Raw genomic sequence first — 20,240 nt, forward strand, 5'->3', positions numbered from 1 at the left:
CTCCCGGACCCCCGCTGGACCACCAGGGAGTTTTGGTAAGTCTTGGGGTGGTCAAGAGGGTGGGGGGTTGTAGTAAATTTAATTTTAGCTGGGTAACGAATAGGATTCGATGTATAACCGTATCGGAACGCCATACAGACGCATGCAACATATCTGCCCCCCGACGAATACGTATCCCGAATGCAACGTATGGCGTCCCTCTGCACATCCCTAAAGGTTTGTCTATTTGCGGATGATACTAACATCTGCCACAGAGTGGACATGGCAGAAGGAGTGGAGAGAACGAGATGGGATTTAAGGAAGCTGGAAGACTGGTCGAAGTTATGGCAGCTGAGATTCAATGCCAAGAAGTGCAGAGTCATGCATATGGGGTGTGGAAATCCAAAAGAAATGTATTCTATGGGGGGTGAAGAGCTGATGTGCACAGAGAATGAGAGAGACCTTGGGGTGATAGTGTCTAACGATCTGAAGTTGGAGAAACAGTGTGACAAAGCAATAGCTAAAGCTAGAAGAATGCTGGGCTGCATAGAGAGGAATATCGAGTAAGGAAAGGGAAGTAATTATCCCCTTGTACAGGTCCTTGGTGAGGCCTCACCTGGAGTACTGTGCTCAGTTCTGGAGACCGTATCTCCGAAGGGGCAGATACAGGATGGAGGCGGTCCAGAGAAGGGTGACCAAAAATGTGGATGATCTTCATCGAATGACTTATGAGGAGAGTTTGAAGAATCTAAATATGTATACCCTGGAGGAAAGGAGAAGCAGGGGTGATATGATACAGACATTCAGATACTTGAAAGATTTTAATGATCCAAAGTCAATGACAAAGCTTTTCCGTTGGAAAAAAATCAGCAGAATCAGGGGTCACGATTTAAAACTCCAGGGAGGAAGACTCAGAACCTACGTTAGGAAGTATTTCTTCACGGAGAGGGTGGTGAATGTCTGGAATGCCCTTCCAGAGAAACTGGTGAAGACCAAAACTGTGAAGGATTTCAAAGGGGCATGGGATAAACCCTGCGGATCCATAAAGACTGGAGGATGGGAATGAAGAGAAGAGGTATGGGGGTGGCTTACAGGAATGACAGCTACTACCTGGTGATTAATATCCTTATTCAATAAATGTTTACATGGTTAATGTGACTCCAACATTGCTCTATACTTCAACAGCAAGAGGAAATGTGGAAAAGAAAATGTGCATTCAGGCAACAACCAACAAGGTAGCACAGTCTGCGTAAACAAATAAGCGTGGGGGTAGCTTGCTTGTTGCGGCAGTTACTATCCTAAACCAATTAAGCCTGATACTTCACTTTCAATGCATATCCATCGTAGATCTCAGCTTCAGTGGCAGGGGGAATGAAGATAAGAGGATTTACATTTAGAGAACAATCAACAAGGACTGAATTGCACAGTCTGGGTAAACAAATAAGCGTGGGAGTAGCTTGCATGTTGCGGCAGTTACTACCCCAAACCAATTAAGCCTGTTACCTCCCTTGGAAAGCATATCCAGCACAGCTCAATGCTTCAACAGCAGGGAGAATGAAGAAAAGAGGATTTATATTCAGACAACAACCGACAAGGACTGAATTGCATAGTCTAGGTAAGCAAATAAGCGGGAGAGTAGCTTCCTTATTGCGGCGGTTACTACCCCTAACAAATTAAGCGTGTTACTTCACTCTGAATGCATATCCAGCACAGCTCACTGCTCCAAGGGCAGGGGGGAATGAAGAAATAGGATTTATATCCAGATGAAATCTAACAAGGCATTGATCTGAGCAGAACAAACATCAGGGTAACTTGCTCGATACAACGGTTACTACCCTCAAACATTAAGCCTTATACTTCACTTTGATGCAGCTCCAACACTGCTCTCTGCATCAATGGTGGGGGTGGAAGGAAATTAGAATAAAAAAGTTACTAATAAGGGCCCTGAACTCAGAGGTCGGAGTAACAGATAAGTATGAGAAAATAAGTGTGAAAGCTTGCTGGGCAGACTGGATGGGCCTATTGGTCTTCTTCTGCTATCATTTCTATGTTTCTATGTTTCTATTATCTATAATCTACTCTCTACACAAAAACCTGACATAGTACTAATCACTGAATCCTGGCTGTTTGACCAAAGCACTATCATTACTAATAATTTATGTCCTGCAGACTATGCTGTCATTTCTGAACCAAGACCTAGCCGCCATGGAGGGGGCCTATTGGCCATCTTTAAATCCTCCCTTCAACTTTGTAAAAAAATACATCCCTTCCACTAGTCCATATGAAATTCTCCTTATTTATACTTTGGGGACCAATTTTTGTGTGGTTTATTGCTCTTCCAAACTGCTAAGCTCAGATCTGTCTCCTCTTTTGGAAATTCTTTCTTCGCTACCAGTTGATCTATCTCAAACGCTGAGAATTGGTGACTTTAATCTTCATGTTAACATTCACCCACCCTCCCTTCTGATTCACTTTTTTTTGAAGCAATGAATGGCTTAGGTTGGGAACGGCTAGTTGATCAACCCACACATAAATGTGGTCACACTTTAGACCTACTGCTCTGTAATCCATCTCTTTTTCTCAGTTTCTCTACTAAGCTAACCTGTCAACCTGTACCTTGATCTGACCATTTTGTTTTGTCTTTTTCTGTTATCCTCAACAACTCAATAATTAAGCCAACCCGGAACTCTGAGGTTTTGTATAAAAGACAACATGCGAACTGTTGCGCCCGTTAGACGCAGATGGCTGTGCCCTCTATTGTTCATTTCGGGAAGATGGCAGCCTCCGCTTCTCCTCACCATACTCTCTGGCGTCCCCAGTCCGGCATGGGCGATAGCGTTTGCCATCTTTCTCCAGGAGTCACCTAGGGCACGCACGCATGTGCGCAGCCCAGTCCTTTACGTATGTCATGGTGGGAACCTCAGGGGAATCCCCACCACATGACATCACTAGCTCTGGTATTTAATCTCTGCTCACGATTCCTTCTATGAGTTAGCAAGGAATCCTCCATGCTGATGTCTCCATGTTACCATACACTCCCGCCCTGTGAACGTTCGCTCCAGGATAACTTAGGTATCCGCTTCTAGGGGGCCTTGCCTTGCTCCTCCTTACCCTCCGGGGTTACCTCCTACCAACCTCGACGCCTAAGGTACCCGCTCCTCGGGGGCCTTGATGTGCTCCTACTTACCCTTCGGGGTTGCCTACTCAATACCAAGATGCCTACGGTACTCACTCCTCAGGGCCTTTGTTTGTCTGGGACCTCCACTCCTTGTGGGTTCCTTTCTACTACTATACCAGCATCAGAGTGAGTACTGCCGCTCCTGTTCTGTCTCTGCATTGTCTCATCTCTCTCTCTATAGATCCTTGGCCTACCCCACATCATGGACCACTACTGGATCTATTGGCTTCTTCATCTAAGCTTGGGTTCTCGGCCTACTGACGGAACCCTACCATCTGGTTCCTCCTCTCCTGGCTGGAGTCATCACCCGTTCCTCAGGTTACCATCTATTTTGCAGTTCAATAAAGCTAATTCTTTGTGTCCATCTCTGCCTTGAGCTAGCCTATCGGTGCAAGTCCCCACAGGGCCCTGCCCTGTGGCAGGTGCCATCTCTTACAGCGACCAAGGCCCCATGCTTCAATGTCCAAAATACAACAGATTGCTAACTCCATGGACCCAGCTCAGCTCGCAGCCTTACTGTTGCATTCGTGCCTGTTTTCACCCTCGCTCCACTCTCTCTACCTCTGTGGCGACTTCCTTCGGGTCTGACGGTCAGATGCTGCCGCTGCTTCTCCTCGCCGCTTTTTCCCAGAGTCCCTGGGCTGGCCTGATACTGCAGATCCGCCATGTTCCTGATGATGTAAAGGCGCGCACGCGTGCTCCAGAGTTTGTACCACCAAGGGCGCGAACCTTAAAAGGTTCTACCTTAAAAGGTTTTTGCTTGCAACTACAAGTCGAGTTAGCTGGGGAATTCTTTCTCTGCTGCTCTGCCTCCACAAACTTACCAAGGGGTACCCACTCCTCGGGGGCCCCGCTCTCTCTTCTTCATTTCAGATTCTAACACGGGATCCGGTACTCGCTCCTTGAGGGCCTACGTCCCTGAATGCTCAGAAGACTCCCTATTGCCTGGAAGCGATCACAGACGTGAACACTGTGAGTTCTATTGTAGATAGAAAACAGTACTCGCTCCACGAGGGCCTATGTTCCTAGTACTGAAGACTCTCTTCTGTCTAAGACATTATCGCAGGTACGGAGATCATGAGTGATTATTGCAGATTGCAGATAGGAACCAGTACTCGCTCCACGAGGGCCCATGTTCCTAAAACCCTTCAAAGACTCTCTTCTATCTCAGAAGTTATCACCTACCTATATCTTGTGAATTACTATTTCATATTGCAGATAGGAACTGGTACTAACTCCACGAGGGCCCATGTTCCTAAAACGCTTCAAAGACTCTCTTCTATAACCCTTCAAAGACTAGGGATGTGAATCGTTTTTTGACGATTTAAAATATCGTCCGATATATTTTAAATCGTCAAAAATCGTTAGAGGTGATATACAATAGGAATTCCCCCGATTTATCGTCAAAAATCGTAAATCGGGGGAAGGAGAGGGGAAGGGGGAGGGGGGAAAACCGGCACACTAAAACAACCCTAAAACCCACCCCGACCCTTTAAAATAAATCCCCCACCCTCCCGAACCCCCCCAAAATGTCTTAAATTATCTGGGGTCCAGTGGGGGGGTCCCGGTGTGATCTTCCACTCTTGGGCCACGGGTGCGTTAATGGAAATGGCGCTGGCGCTACCTTTGCCCTGTCATATGACAGGGCAAAGGTAGCGCCGGCGCCATTTTGGTTCCTGTCCCCCGACGTCACGAGCGCAGGAGATCACTCCCGGACCCCCGCTGGACCCCCATGGACTTTTGGCCAGCTTGGGGGGGTCTCCTGACCCCCACAAGACTTGCCAAAAGTCCAGCGGGGGTCCAGAAGTGACCTCCTGCATTCGAATCGTATTGCCGTATTGCAAAATGGCGCCGGCCATACGGCCATACGGCCGGCGCCATTTTGCAATACAGCAATATGGCCATACGGCCGGCGCCATTTTGCAATACATACATTTGAAAATTCAAAGTATCCTCACAATACAAACCCCTCCCAAACTCTGCCCCCCCCCCCTCCCCAGGAATGCCTTCACTCAATCTGGGTAAACTTAAATGCAAATAGAACATTTCTAAGTGTCTAAGTTTATTCTCATGGGCTGGCAAATTTATAACAAGGCATTTTTCCAGATAAAGCACTGTTTTACCCATGGAAATGCTTTTGCAAATTACCCCTCTTACTCACCCACATGCATTAAAAAAATATTTTGGCCCAGTCAGGCCTTTGTAAATTTGGGTGCAGCATATCATGTGCATTAATATCCCTCCTTTAATGTATGCTCTCAGTTTACTGCACAATTTGTATATAGGCTCCTTAATTTTAAAAGTCTTTATTGTGAATAAATATGTCACTTGAACAATAGTTATTTTCCCACTTTGAGTATTATATCCTCTTTAGATACTTAATAAGCAAGTCACACCTTCAGTACTTAAAGGTTGCTATTGGCAGAAGAGATTTTCATCACTTTAGTCAGATTATCTTTTGACATTTACTCAGTTTTACTGACATTGCTATCAATGACAAAGCTTTCAGGTAAGATAGAGAGCAATTGTAAATGATATGATATTTGACCAGCTAAATTCTGTACAAAATGTAACACAGTTATACTGAAAAGTATATGTATCATGGACCCATGAGGAAATGCTGCTTGTACTTTAATTTTATATGAGGTAATAAAAGCCTAAGGATTTGAAATGTGGCATAGTTGAAGATTATATGGAAGGACATGATCTCAAATGAAGAGGTGATATGAGGTGAAAATATTCTTGTACAAGAATTTGTCATAAAAAAAAAATCCTGCTCATGTGCTCTAACGATCAGGTAGCAAGTCAGCTAATTTAGAGGCTTATGTACAAATCATGTGCTATGTTAACCATTTTAACAAAGAGCAGGGCTCTGAATGTTTGCTGTTAAAATGTAATTGTAACCCTGCTTTTGTGTGCTTTTAGTGTATTGTGCTCCCCATGATCCACACCGAGCCTTATTAAAATTATCTCACTTTATCTCTGATATAAATGCAGAATTTAGTTGTTTGTTATTAGTAAGTGATATTAATATATATATATTAATTCCTTGTTAACCAGTCTTGCTCAGGATGTTTTTACTGTCTATCAAATCAAATAGCCTCTCTCAATGGACACATATAGGAGGTCATAAGTTGACTGATTTAAATTTTATACCCTTAGAAATAAAGTTCATCCCTCTGGGTTGGATAGATCATTTTTTAGTTTCTTTCCAGTTTAAAGGTGTTAAATACTTCTCACACAAAATGCCAAACAAGCCCTGGTAAAATATTTCCATATCATAAATGTTGTAAGTTCATTATATTGCAGTCTAAATAAAATAATGCCTTTACCCATGATTTAGTTGATTGATGGTATTTCTCCAGAGACAGTGTCTTCATATGGGTTTGTTTTGCATTTATGAACCTCATTTCTGATGCAGGGTATGTTGGCAATAATCTGAAGATTTAATTTTCAAAAGAACTTGCATGCTTAAAACTAAGTTTTATACATGTAAAAGTGTTTTGCATGTGTAACTAGGCTTTTGAAAATTGCTACAATATATGCCATTGAATTGCCAATAGATTTTACATGGGTAAGTGCACTTTAAGCATATAAATAGGCTTTTGAAAATAGCTACAATAGTATGCTGCATCCTAATCTCTTAAATTGACTGCTTGTGCTCTTTCAATATGCTTTCTTCAAAGATGAGCTTTTCCCAGAGAGATTAAAGGATACCATTATTCATCTGTTATTATAGAAACAGAATTTCAATCCTACCCAAGTAGGCAACTATTGACCAGAAGTCAATTTGCCCTTTTTGGACAAATTGATTGAAAAAGCAGGTAGATCAATTGACTGAGTTCCTGTGGGACAGAAATTATTTTCACCCTTGTTAATCAAGCTTTCAAGACAGATTTAATACTGAAGCATCTATAGTGGCCTTTTCTGTTGAATTGTATTGGAGTTTTGACATGGGTCATGATTCAAGGGTAATCCTCCTGGATCTGCCATCAGTGTTTGACATGGTTTATCATACCATCTTGATAAACTACATACAGAGCATACTGATCCAGTGTCAAATGCTAGGATGATTTTAGTTTTTATTTAAAGACAGATGATGTAAGAGGATACATTTTCACATTCTTGGTAACTAGAGCAGAAGGTCTTTCAAAGTTGAGTATTCTTTCCCATTCCATTTATGTTTTACCCTTATGCTCTTTAATTAGGAACAATTAATTTACTGTCTTATATATTCTGATGACATGCAAATTTACTCTTAAATAAATGTCGCAACAAGATTTAATAAGTTTAAGTTATTATTTATTTATAACTTGAACTTAGAAATCACTCCATATCAAGAAAAGCTCCAAGAGGTACATAATTAAATAACATAAAAATGTATAAATAAAACAAAAGAGCATATACATTAAACAACTAGTTACAACATGTAAATATAAATAAAAACAAAATATAAACACCAAAATAAACAACTAAAACAAGACAGAGAATCTTCAAAGGAGGACTTCAGCGTGAAACTGCTGAATTGGAATTCATTAACAGGCCGATTCAGTAAAAACGCGGGAGAGCGGACAAACGCCCACTCTCCTGGCGAGCGCACCGACCACTCGCCGGGGCGTGCGATACAGTATGCAACTGAGGTGGTGTGGTAGAATCGGGGAAAAGGAGGCGCTAGGGACACTAGCATGTCCCTAGCGCCTCCTTTTAGCCCGGAGTAGTGGCTGTCAGCGGGTTTGACAGTTGATGCTCAATTTTGCTGGCGTCGGTTCTCGAGCCCTCTGACAGCCACGGGCTCGGAAACCGGACGCCGGCAAAATTGAGCGTCCAGTTTTCAGCTTGACAGCTGCGGGCCGAATTCAAATTTTTTTTTTTAAGCTTTTTTTACTCTTCGGGACCTCCGACTTAATATCGCCATGATATTAAGTCGGAGGGTGCACAGAAAAGCAGTTTTTACTGCTTTTCTGTGCACTTTCCTGGTGCCGGAAGAAATGTCGGCGCTAATTTCTGAAAGTAAAATGTGCGGCTTGGCTGCACATTTTACTTTCTGTATCCCGCGCGCATACCTAATAGGGCCTAATAGGGCGCTATTAGGTGCTGTGGGTTGGACGCGCGTTTTCCTCCCCTTACTGAATAAGGGGTAAGGGAAAACGTGCGTCCAAGAGCAGGCTAACAGTGCACTCCGTCGGAGCGCACTGTACTGTATCGGCCTGTAAATAACTTGAAAACATCACCCTAGGTCTGAACAGAGACAAGGAGTTCATGACTCACTACAGCTATCTATGAAATTAACTGTTATCAGATCATTCTGTCTTTTCACACTTATCTCAGTTGTTAATAGGCTATACTATAATGCTATTAACACTCTCTCCAAACCATGTCCTGCCTAATTCAATGCCTTCTCTCTGTTCTATATATATTTTACCAATCTCTTATACATCACCATGCATCTGACAAAGCAGACTATGTTCTCAAACACTCATGCTTTAATAAATTGGTTAGTCTATAAGGTGCCACTTGATTCCTGTCATTTTTGCTATACCAGGCTAACACTGCTATCCTTTTGAAGATTTTTCACCACAAAAACGGAACATTTATTTATTTAATTTTGTATACCGATATTCATGGTAGCTTCACACCATTTACATCAAATGAGTACATCAAATGTACAGAGTATATAAAAAAAAATAAATATAAAAACATTCATAAAATAGCCATTTACAACTAAATGAAATATAGAAATAAATCTGAAATGGCATAAAAGAAAAAAAAACAATACATCATAAAAACCATAATAAAATATAATTAAAACAAGTTTAAAACTAAACTAAAAAGAAACATAATGCCTTCATCGATACTGAACTCATCACGTAAAAGCTTGCAGGAATAGCCACATTTTCAATTTCTTTTTTAAAGTCTGCGAATTCACTTCTAGGCTTAATTCTAGTGGTAGTGCGTTCCATAACCCTGGACTTGCAAGGGATAGTGCTCTTTCTCTTACTGTATTTAAATGTGCTAATTTGGGGGACGGGATCATTAAAAGTCCCTTGCCTGCGGAACACAAGTTTTGCTGTGGAGCATGAAAATGTAAAGCAGCATTAAACCATTCGATTTTTTCATTAAATATTGCTTTGTGAATTAAAACTAATGTCTTAAATTGTATTCTAAAATTAATCGGCAGCCAGTGCAATTCCTTTAAAATTGGAGTTATGTGATAGTATTTTCTGGTATTTGTTAGAAGTCGTGCAGTGGCTGGTATAATGTCAATAATATTCTCTCTTGATGTCCACTCAAAAGTGTTTGTAAACATAAACACCAGCATTGATATGGAAATGCATTGGACATGCATACATTTCTTACCTATTTTACAAACAAACGCACATATATTTTATATGTAAGTAAAGGAAGGTTATGCAAAACTCATGGTACTCAGAAAACTTAAACCGCTACTAACTCAAAATGACTTCCGAACAATACTACAGGCACTAATTTTCTCCAGCACAGATTACTGCAATGCCCTTATGTTAGGACTACCTAATACAACATTAAGACCACTGCAAATACTTCAAAACACAGCAGCTAGAATACTAACCGGAAACAGAAGGAGGGACCATATAACCGAAACCCTAGCAGAGTTACATTGGCTACCAGTTGAACATAGAATTAAATACAAAACCCTATGTATCATTCACAAACTAATTTATGATGAGAAAGCAGATTGGCTAAACACAGCATTACGGGTACACACTCCACACAGAAACCTCCGATCAGCAAATAAAGCACTCCTAACCATCCCATCAGTTAAAACAGCAAGGCTGACACAAGTGAGAGAAAGAGCCCTATCACTAGCAGGACCCATAATCTGGAACACAATACCTCCAGAGATCAGACTACAAAGTGATCTCAAGACATTTAAGAAAAGTTTAAAAACATGGCTTTTTAAACAAGCATTTTATAAAGAGACAGGAAAATAGAGAGAAATTATTCAGGAAAAGACAGAAAGGCACCGACACACAGTCCAAGGACTATACAGTAGATTAGTCTACGAACTCCACACCACAATAAAGCATAACGATAATACTAGATGTGACAAACTACCGGTGTAAGTACCTTGGTACAATTGGTCAGGAACTACTTCACTAATGTCTATGATTAATGATATATTGTAACCGAACCTTTGATGGCACCTGTTAGAATGTACTATAGTACACTTTTACCTACATTAAATATGTGCCTACATGTAAACCGTTGCGATGGTATTTAACTTAGCAACGGTATAGAAAAGTTTTTAAATAAATAAATAAATATGTGAAAAATACAACCTGCTCGCATAAAACCCTGATTTATGTCTGTAAGATGGTATATTTTAAAACATGCATGTGTAATTGAAATCATGAGTTTTCTGCTTCCTCTACAAGTTCAGGAAGTCCTTTTTCAGGTCATAGAGCCTCTCCTAGTTCTTCAGCTTGAAACTCCCCAGTTTACTCTGACCTCCCATCCAACCAATACTTGACAACAGGTGACAGTTTTCTGGTCCAGACAGATAGTGACAGGGATCTACTGGTCCAGAGGATCTGGTAACTATCTCCTTTCATCCTGCTTCTGCCTGGGGGTTAATCCTCTGAAACTCCCTCTTCCCCCATCTACTCTTCTCTTTCACTCTTCTATACCCCAAACACCTCTGCAGCTCTGCAATCACAATTTTCCATCTTTTCCACAAATATATCCCTCCATCCTTACGCATACCTCTCCACCCTCTCCCACAAATAACCCCTCTCATATACACATATGCAACTAAATACAAACAATTCTTCTCTTTTCTCTCTCTCACACACACACACATATGTCTTCCATCTCTCACATACACCATACGTCTTACTTCCCTGTTATATCTAATTCTCTTTTTGTGGAAGTTAACAGAAACAGACACCAAGGTTGTCTTCTTTTCCCTTACAGTTTAAGGAAGTAGGACTATAGGCCATGGTGATAGCCCTATCTGAAAGCAGAGTTTGGAAGTTTGTGGTAGTACTCCACACCAGGGTGTTTGCTGTGTGGTTTAGGGAAGGAGGTGATAACAGTAATCCAGTTCATGGTGGGAGCTTTGCAACTGGTGACAGTACTCCTTGCTGTGAAGTTACCATAGCCTGTTGTCATGAGGAGGAAACAGTTCTCCAGGCTATGATGCTGTTCCACTCTAGAATATTGTTGCTTGGTGGCATGGATCCAGATTGTGTATCTACTCCAGTCCAGTCGGTTTGGTGGCTGGCGGCAGTGGTGGTGGTGGTGATCAGACTGACAATTCTACACTTGTAGAAGGTAGGTTGGGGACTGGCAGCATCAGTATTCCATGCTATAAAGCTGATCTAGTTTAGAGGAGGGTTGACAACTACTGGCCCCTCCAGCATACTCTTTCCCCAAACTGAAATAGTATGCGCTGTCATGGAGAAGAGGAGGTAGGAGAAATGTTTTAGAAGTCAGAAAGGAAATTGTGGGTGTCTGTTTATTGGCCTTGAGAAGATGACACAAATATATTATTCAAATGGTCAGATAAGACTATAAAAAATGCAATACTATGCCAGATTAAAGGTCCATCAAGCCTAGCATCCTGTCTCTGATGGTGACCAATCCAGGTCACAAGTGCTTAGCAGGATCCCAAAGAATAGATCCACTCCTGCTTGCTCATAACCAGGGATAAGCAGTGTCTTTCCCAAGTCTGCATGGCTAATAATGGACTTTTCCTCCAGGAATTTGTCTAAACCCTTTTTGAATCCAGCTACACCAACAGCTTTCATCATATCCTCTGTCAACAAATTTCATAGATTGTGTGCTGAGTGAAAAATACTTTCTCTGATTTGTTTTGAATGTTTTACCTATTAGCTTCATGGAGCATCTCTAAGTCCTAATGCTATCAGAAAAGGTAAATAACTATTCCCTGTAAGCCTGTTCCATTTCATTCATGTTTTAAAGACCTGTATCATATCTCCTGCCCACATTATGCTATTTTAACTCTCAGATCTTAATCAGCTATTGTCAAAAGAATATAGCTAGTTAATGGCAATACAGTAAAAACGTAAGTCCTGTGTGGGCCCATTGGCCTGAATCACAGCTCTCTCACTTAGAATGACAAAAGAAAGCCTGCAGGGCTGAGCCCAGCATCACCCTCCAAACCCCTCCAAGTAAAAATTAAAAAAGCAAAATGCAGGTGTTTTATCAGCAGCTTCCGTCTGCCTTCTTCCTAATTTGGCAAACTCACTCAGTAATGCCTCCTTCCCTCTTCTCTTTTCTTTCCCTGCTCTACCGCAGTGCTAATCCTCTCACCCACCCATTACCTTTGCAAAGGCCAATCTGGTCCTGGGATTGTCAACATTCCAACTATGATCTTGGCAGCTTCCAGTGTTGGACAGACCTCATCCACAAGAAATGTCTGTTTTGATGTTACACAGACCTCACCCAATGTCTATTACAGTGTTGTACAGGCCTCTTGTGACACTGCAGCATTTCAGCATAAATATGCCTGCATCTGGTTCAAACTTTCATTATTCTCTGAAAAAAATATCATATACTAACATGTTGCCTAAGCACTGTGTGTCTTCATAACAATAAAATAAAAAACTTAATTCAAGCAGACATCTCATGCCTTCATTATGAACCATTGCAGTTATTAGGGATGTGAATCGTTTTTTGACGATTTAAAATATCGTCCGATATATTTTAAATCGTCAAAAATCGTTAGAGCCACGATACAATAACAATTCCCCCGATTTATCGTCAAAAAATCGTAAATCGGAGGAAGGGGGAGGGGAAGGGAGAGGGCGGGAAAACCGGCACACTAAAACACCCTAAAACCCACCCCGACCCTTTAAAATAAATCCCCCACCCTCCCGAACCCCCCCAAAATGCCTTAAATTACCTGGGGGTCCAGCGGGGGTCCGGAACGACCTCCTGCAATCGAATCATGTTGTCTTCAGCCGGCGCCATTTTGCCGCCATTTTGCGCCGCCATTTTGCAAAATGGTGGCGCAAAATGGCGCCGGCTGAAGACAACACGATTCGATTGCAGGAGGTCGTTCCGGACCCCCGCTGGACCCCCAGGTAATTTAAGGCATTTTGGGGGGGTTCGGGAGGGTGGGGGATTTATTTTAAAGGGTCGGGGTGGGTTTTAGGGTGTTTTAGTGTGCCGGTTCACAATTTTAACGATATTTTAAAAACCCAAACGGCGACGATACGATTCCCTCCCCCTCCCAGCCGAAATTGATCGTTAAGACGATCGAGGACACGATTCACATCTTTGGCAGTTATATTGCATCATCCAGCATAACTTATGATTTAAAACTTAACTAGCCAATCAGACTGTACATTCACTAGTGCACACCTAGAAAGTCACACCCCTATGTATTAATAAAAAAAAGACCATTCAACCTCCTTATTGAGGTTGTTTGGCATAACAGTGTCCCACTCTTAGATGTATGACTCTTCCATATGTAATAGAAACTATGAAAAATCACCTCCCCAGCTATGGTGAACAGACTTTGTTAATACTGTAAAGGTTAAATGTCCAACTGCATGGCCTTTCTCTATCCAATGAAATATATATATATATATATATATATATATATATATATATATATACACACACAAAAAACCCCAAAACCAAAATGTTAGTGGAGAAAAGCACTAATATTTCCAATTTAATTAATCTCAAAAACTATGTAGTTCATTTAAAATAATTATGCTTTATTGAAAGTGTAACATGATATAATTTTTGCTTTTTTTATAAAACATACCAACATCTAAAAAATACTTTTTATAATTAATTTCCACCTTAATGACAGTATCCTCAAACATACAATCTTAGACCCAACTAGTATTTGCCCTCAATTAGGTCCTACCTCTAATCTCAATCTGTCCCTAGATGACCCAAATAACACAAAAAAATTTAATTTTTCAATATTACTGTTGGTCTTCTTGAGTGGGAAACACCACTTGATTTTCACACTTATATAATATATCCTTATTATTGCCTTAGGGTATTATGAATACCTTTGAGACTAAGCCAATGAGCTTAATCTCAAATAACTCCTTTTAGATATTTCAACGAATAATTTTCAAATTCTCTTAGCGGTGTGTCCCACTTATTTACTGTTTTCTTGTGTCCCAACAAGGGCCTTGTTTCGCCAGCCAGGCTTCTTCAGGGGAATTAACTCGAAAAGACCAGACACCAACATAGAGTTATCTCTCCCACCTCACGATTGTGTTATTACTGAAAAATGTCAGAACATAACAATATCAGACATTAAGCTATAAATCCCTATTAGAGTAAATACAAACTTAGTCAAAACATTATTTCTTGTATTGTTTTGTCCAACTACTCTCAATAATGTGTAAAAGTACATAGTTATTATATATGAAAAAACATCATACTTAATTTAAAGATCATCCAAAATTGAAATTGTATTTGAAAAAAATGACTATTTAAAAAAACATTCATACTGAACACACTCCTACCTGAACAAAAAGTAGTGGGTCAGAAAAAGCATCCCCGAATTGCTATGGCCACATGGCTCCCCTTGATTTAATGAAAATGTTCCCAGATTCAGGTTTGTACCTATAAAGAATTTGTTAAAAACATTTTTTTCAAACCACCCTCTCTTCATAATTCCAATGAACAAAAGTTCAAAATGTTATTAGAGCAAATAGATTTTACTAAATATTTTTGCTTTCAGGCATCGTACTTGAACGCTCCCACAGTCCTACTTACCGGTACATGAGTTCTACTTACTGTCATTGCAGTTCTGTAACCTTTTTAAATCATCTGACACAAACATCCACATGAATCACCATTTGTCTACCATGGGCAATTGTGCCCTTTAAGCCATCACCTATGGAAATACAAAGGCATAAACTTCACACCCAAGCTTTTTTAAAAAATAAAACCATATTGTTCTCCCATTCATGATAACATTACACACACCTTCATGGAATAATTTGATATGTCAGAAACATCCAAGCGTGCTCAAACCTTAGAGTATCACCTAACGCCGTCTCCCTCAGCTGTTATCTTCAACGCCGGATAAACAGTATGAGACTCATCTTAGTCAAATAACTCCCAATAAGTTTTCAATCTTTTAAGTTTTTATTTAGTACTATATAAAAGGTAAAAGAAAGAAGCAGCTTCACTACAGCGCACTTTCCTCCAACTCACACTGTTATCCACTACAATTTAATATAAACCACACTCACCCTCACCGTCCTTGCGGTTACTTACGGTCTCTCCAACTAAATTCTCTGCCAGACCGCTGTCTTCAAACCCCTTATTTATGCTCCTCCCCTGTTTTCAAAAACACTCAATCAAATCGCAACTCTAGCAAAACCACCAATCACACTACTTCATTACTACTTCCACTCCAAGCTTACGCACGCTACCCAGTTTGCAATACGCTGTCAAAAAATCACCACTAGCTCCATAAGAGCCCTACAGTGTATTTTGCTACTTTCTCTATTACATATTGTCACAACATGTTTATCAACCCTCCCATTACTTGACAAACGTTCTTCTTCACTCGACCGAGCCATATCTTGTTACTAAATAAACAGGCGTCTGCATTTCCATATTTTCCTGCAAACTCCATAATCCAATCCCTTCAGTCATTGTTGTAAATAAACTGGATAAACTGGATAAATGTTCTTGCAAACTCCATAATCCAATCCCTTCATTCATTGTTATAGATAGAATGGATAAACCATCATCTATATTTCTGGATCTACCTCCAAACACCACAATCCAATCCCTTCAATCATTGTTGAACTCTTAGATGAATGCCTCCCATTCTATCATTGTGTTTAATCCCTTCGGTATGATTATCTGCCAGTAATAAATAAATCTTTGTTCCGTCTGTTGCAAATCTTCTGACACATGTCCTCCCCTACGGTTCTGTCGCTGTTGAAGAATGCAAAATTTCAATTGCTCCTCTGTATGTCCATATTCTTGCCAGTGTTTCACTAATGGTGATTCAACCTTACCAGTGTGTATGCAACTCCTATGTTGTATTATATGGGTTCGTATGGACAATTTAGTGTGACCTATATATAATTTGTCACATGGACATTTGATTACATAAACGACCTTAGTAGTGCTACAGTCAAAATGTCCTCTTAAAATCTGTTTGTATGGTAATGATGGATGATGGAAGATTGTTGTTCTTAGAACATGTTTGCAAACTGAACATCCCTGACAGGTATGTTGTCCTGGTGTTTCTTCTGTTTGCATCACTTGCGTATCTGAGTGTACCAACAAATCACGTAAATTACGTCCTCTGGTACGGGCAAAAAGGGGTCTCTGCTGTAAACACTCATGAAAAGTCAAAACGTGCCAATTATTCGTTGAAATATCTAAAAGGAGTTATTTGAGATTAAGCTCATTGGCTTAGTCTCAAAGGTATTCATAATACCCTAAGGCAATATTAAGGATATATTATATAAGTGTGAAAATCAAGTGGTGTTTCCCACTCAAGAAGACCAACAGTAATATTGAAAAATTATTTTTTTTTGTGTTATTTGGGTCATCTAGGGACAGATTGAGATTAGAGGTAGGAACTAGTTGAGGGCAAATACTAGTTGGGTCTAAGATTGTATGTTTGAGGATACTGTCATTAAGGTGGAAATTAATTATAAAAAGTATTTTTTAGATGTTGGTATTTTTTATAGAAAAAGCAAAAATTATATCATGTTACACTTTCAATAAAGCATAATTATTTTAAATGAACTACGTAGTCTTTGAGATTAATTAAATTGGAAATATTAGTGCTTTTCTCCCCTAACATTTTGGTTTTGGGGTTTTTTTTTGTGTATATTACATTGTAAGCACAAATAAAACACAATACGTTGCCGTATTTTTTTACTTATATATATATATATATATTAGGGATGTGAATCTTTTTTGACGATTTAAAATATCGTCCGATATATTTTAAATCGTCAAAAATCGTTAGAGCCGCGATACAATAACAATTCCCCCGATTTATCGTCAAAAAATCATAAATTGGGGGAAGGGGGAGGGGAAGGGGGAGGGCGGGAAAACCAGCACACTAAAACAACCCTAAAACCCACCCGACCCTTTAAAATAAATCCCCCACCCTCCCGAACTGCCCCCAAAATGCCTTAAATTACCTGGGGTCCAGAGGAAGGGTCCCGGTGTGATCTTTTACTCTCGGACCTCCGGGTGCGTTGTAGAAATGGCGCCGGCGCTACCTTTCCCTTGTCATATGACAGGTCAAAGGTAGCGCCGGCGCCATTTTGTTTTTTGTCCCCCGACGTCAGGAGCCGGCACCATTTTGCGCAAAATGGTGCCGGCCATAAGGCAACACGATTCGACTGCAGGAGGTCGTTCCGGACCCCCGCTGGACTTTTGGCAAGTCTTGTGGGGGTCAGGAGGCCCCCCCAAGCTGGCCAAAAGTCCCTGGGGGTCCAGCGGGGGTCCGGGAGTGATCTCCTACCGCGAATCGTTTTTCCGTACGGAAAAATGATTCGCGTGCAGGAAGTCGTTCCCGGACCCCCGCTGGACTTTTGGCAAGTCTTGTGGGGGTCAGGAGGCCCCCCCCAAGCTGGCCAAAAGTCCCTGGGGGTCCAGCGGGGGTCTGGGAGCGATCTCCTACACTCCTGACATCGGGGGACAAAAAACAAAATGGCGCCTGCGCTACCTTTGACCTGTCATATGACAAGGCAAAGGTAGCGCCGGTGCCATTTCTACAATGCACCCGGAGGTCCGAGAGTAAAAGATCACACCGGGACCCTTCCTCTGGACCCCAGGTAATTTAAGGCATTTTGGGGGGGTTCGGGAGGGTGGGGGATTTATTGTAAAGGGTCGGGGTGGGTTTTAGGTTTGTTTTAGTGTGCCAGTTTTCCCGCCCTCCCCCTTCCCCTCCCCCCCACTGGACCCCAGGTAATTTAAGGCATTTTGGGGGGTTCGGGAGGGTGGGGGATTTATTTTAAAGGGTCGGGGTGGGTTTTAGGGATGTTTTAGTGTGCCAGTTTTCGATTTACACGATTTACACGATTTACACGATATTTAAAAAACCCAAACTGCGACGATCCGATTCCCTCCCCCTCCCAGCCGAAATCGATCGTTAAGACGATCGATCACACGATTCACATCTCTAATATATATATATATATATATATTTGTTGCAGTTATCTTCCTGGTCTCTTATGAAGAACTGCTCTTTTTAACCGCATCTGTCTTGCTTTCTATCTTTGTGGCCTTGTTTCTCCTCTCCTCTTATTTGGTAATTGTACTTCTCTATCTCAATATGTTTGTCTTTGCAATAAATATCAATTGCTTTATTGTTATTAGCTTCTCTTTTTTTGTATCTTATTGCTTCCTAATTTGCTTTCATCTTCCCCTCCTATGATATTTCCTCTTGCAGTATATATATATTTTATTATTGGTAATTGTTCTTTTTCCAAGCATCTCTATTGCTTGCTACCTTGGTTTGAGATGCCTACTGGGCTGGCTCCAGATTTTCAGGACAGATTAATCCAGTTCTGACTGCATACAGGACCTTGCTTTTTTAAGGACTGCATATGTAGATCAAAACTACAGTTATTGCATGAAATGGAATAGAATCAGAACTGGATCTACCTGTCCTGAAAATCTGGAGTCAGTTGGCAACCCTAACCTTGGTCTGCCTCTCCTCTCCCTTTACATTTAATAATTATGCTGCTTGATCTTAATTTAAGGCTTATGCTTATGATTGCAGTATATACCTGGTGAATTATTGGGATTTGCTCTTTTCAGGTCTTGCTTGCTTATCTTTGCTGCCTCCTCTTGTTTTCACTTCTCCCCTCTCTTCTCTTTTACCTTTATAATTACTAATTGTGCTAATCTATACTTACTTGATCCATTAAGTAATCCGATGAAGGCCAGCGTCTGATACCAGGTCCTTGGCCTAGGTCAGAGTCCAACACAATGACTCTGGTGCATTCACTTCAAAGAATGATGTGATTTTGCATGCAAGAGCCCAAGAAAGAAGAGCATCAAGTAGAGGAGATCTAAGACCTGGTCCTGACCCTGTGCCAAGGTCTAGGTATCAGGACCCAGCCTCCTGACCAAGGCCTTGGCATTGAGCCTGGGTCTGGGTCTGGGACTAGGCCCCAGGGTTGGGACCCAGCCCTTGATCAGGTCATGGCATCGGGCCTGGGTCCAGGCCCAGGCATCAGGACCAGCCTTCGGGTCAGGCATGGATTTGAACCTAGGTCCTGGTGTCAGGACACAGCCTCAAATTTGGGTCAAGGTGTCAGGCCTTGGCTTGGGCTCTAGCCTAGGCTGAGGGCTAGGCATTGGAACCCTGTCTCAGGGGCAGGTCGTGGCATTGGGCCTGGGTCTAGACCAAGGACCCAGCATCTGGATCCAGCCTCCGAGTTGGATTGCAGCATAACAACATAAGAAATTGCCATGCTGGTTCAGACCAAGGGTCCATCAAGCCCAGCATCCTGTTTCCAACAGAGGCCAAACCAGGCCACAAGAACCTGGCAATTACCCAAAACTAAGAAGATCCCATGCTACTGATGCAATTAATAGCAGTAGATATTCCCTAAGTAAACTTGATTAATAGCCATTAATGGACTTCTCCTCCAAGAACTTATTAAAACCTTTTTTGAACCCAGCTACACTAACTGCACTAACCACATCCTCTGGCAACAAATTCCAGAGCTTTACTGTGCGTTGAGTGAAAAATAAATTTCTCCGATTAGTCTTAAATGTGCTACTTGCTAACTTCATGGAATGCCCCCTAGTCCTTCTATTATTCGAAAGTGTAAATAACCGAGTCACATCTACTCGTTCAAGACCTCTCATGATCTTAAAGACCTCTATCATATCCCCCTCAGCCGTCTCTTCTCCAAGCTGAACAGCCCTAACTTCTTCAGCATTTCATCATAGGGGAGCTGTTCCATCCCCTTTATCATTTTGGTTGCCCTTCTCTGTACCTTCTCCATCGCAACTATATCTTTTTTGAGATGTGGCGACCAGAATTGTACACAGTATTCAAGTTGCGGTCTCAGCATGGAGCGATATAGAGGCATTATGACAT

The 20,240-nt window shown here is 41.3% G+C and overlaps 1 long non-coding RNA gene across 1 annotated transcript; it reads right to left on the minus strand.

Moving 5' to 3' along the window:
* Window positions 1–13,898: 13,898 nt before the first annotated feature.
* LOC115096142 lies at window positions 13,899–15,464 on the minus strand. Its single transcript, XR_003857994.1, has 5 exons — window positions 15,394–15,464; window positions 15,125–15,296; window positions 14,933–15,032; window positions 14,659–14,758; window positions 13,899–14,413 (listed from the first exon to the last, which is right to left on the minus strand). It is a non-coding gene; the product is annotated as an uncharacterized LOC115096142 (long non-coding RNA).
* Between the last annotated feature and the right edge of the window lie 4,776 nt (window positions 15,465–20,240).

The sequence above is a fragment of the Rhinatrema bivittatum genome, chromosome 7, assembly GCF_901001135.1.
Source record: "Rhinatrema bivittatum chromosome 7, aRhiBiv1.1, whole genome shotgun sequence".
NCBI lineage: Eukaryota > Metazoa > Chordata > Amphibia > Gymnophiona > Rhinatrematidae > Rhinatrema > Rhinatrema bivittatum.